Raw genomic sequence first — 1,646 nt, forward strand, 5'->3', positions numbered from 1 at the left:
GATGAAGGAGGCATGCCACTTTCTCATGAACTGTTTTTTCCGAATTGTTAAAAAAAAGTAAAAATGAATCATTTGTTATTGATAGAGAACATCCATGTGATGGGTATTTTGGTCCATCTGGAGTAAGATTTGGTCTGTTAAACACATGCTGGTGCGAGGCATGATAAAATTCCAGAAGCCTGGTATGCAGAGTCGGACGCATTTGGATTCAAATTCCTCTTCATTGCAGGGTTTCCATGTGAACCCAGGCATTAAATCATCTGGGCATCAGTTTCCCCATTTTTAATACATGGGCACTAACCATGAACTGGCCGAGTCTCTGGCAAAGTGCACATCACCTTGACTATCGGGGGTCCCCGAAGCATGGGACATTCTCTCTTTTCCTTTATCTGAAGGATTTACAATTTATATTTAAAAATGATTGTCCCTTATATTTAATCCATACTTTAAACTTTGCAATCCAATTTCCCACAATCCGCCCTCATTTCTCACAAAGGCCTGCAGGTATCGGGAGATGTACCACGGGGCTGCAGGGTTTGCTCCCTGGAGGGGAGGCTGGGCTTATGCTCAGTGTTCAGCAGGGCAGGGTGAACTTTGGACAGAGCCAGTTTGGTATGAATGGCCAAGGGTCAACCAGGGGCAGGGCAGGGTATCTTGCATTTTGGAAAATTTAGGACAAGGGGCCTCATATTTGCTGAGCATAACAGAGGTCAGCTCCTGTCTGTCCTTAGTGCTCCTCTCACAGATTCCTATTTTCATTCTGGGTAAGATTGAGGAAAAAAATGAAACGGTCAAATTCACATGGGGAAAGGGTCACTTTGGCAGACATGCGTGTCTGCTTGGGTGGTGCTGTCTCTGTTAGACGTATAGGACGCTCCCCATCCCTAAGCTTCAGGATAGCCAGATCAGAGGGCACTGCAACTGGGACTCCAGATGGGCTGCAAACTTCATGTAACAGAGATGTCCAGGGGAGAGACGGTCTCATGAATTCAAAAAGATATTTGCCTATAGAAGTAGCCTCTCTGGAGAAAATCGCGCTGTGTTTCCAGACGGCAGCCTCTGTGTCATCTTGGCTGTGGTCCAGGAAGCACACCTGGATGCTGTTGACACGAACGCATCAGCTAAAAGCTGCATCTCGTGGCCTTGAATGGCTCCTCTTCTGGAGAATCGCTCGAAGCTCCGCCAGCCCTGCCAGGCCACTTGGCGTGAATCTCTACAAGCACCTGCTTTTCCGTGGGGTAGATCCAAGAAGGCTTTAGCAATGCTCCGTTTGGCTTGGAAAGCTCTTTCTAGGCAAAGTCTCTCCATTATCCTCCATTCTTTCAAAAAAAAAAAAAAATAGCCTGATTTTTCTGGACCGATATAAGGAATGAACAGATTTAACTAGTTATATGAACACAATTTTTAATTAACCAAACATTTGTCGAATGCTTCCAATATTCCAGGCACCACGGAAGGAGATAAATAACAACACATTTTGTTCTGGGCTGTTGATAATCTCAGTCTAGGAGGAGAAAAGGATGACGAAGTGATAATAACAGAACCATAATGCTTGCTGCTATGGGTGCACTAAGGATTTAAAGAAGAAGCTCCAGTGAAGAAATATGTAACACCATCTGCAGGGTTAGGAAAGGATTTCCAGAGAA

This window comes from Otolemur garnettii, unplaced genomic scaffold (genome assembly GCF_000181295.1).
Source record: "Otolemur garnettii isolate 467f Iridium unplaced genomic scaffold, OtoGar3 scaffold00228, whole genome shotgun sequence".
Lineage (NCBI taxonomy): Eukaryota > Metazoa > Chordata > Mammalia > Primates > Galagidae > Otolemur > Otolemur garnettii.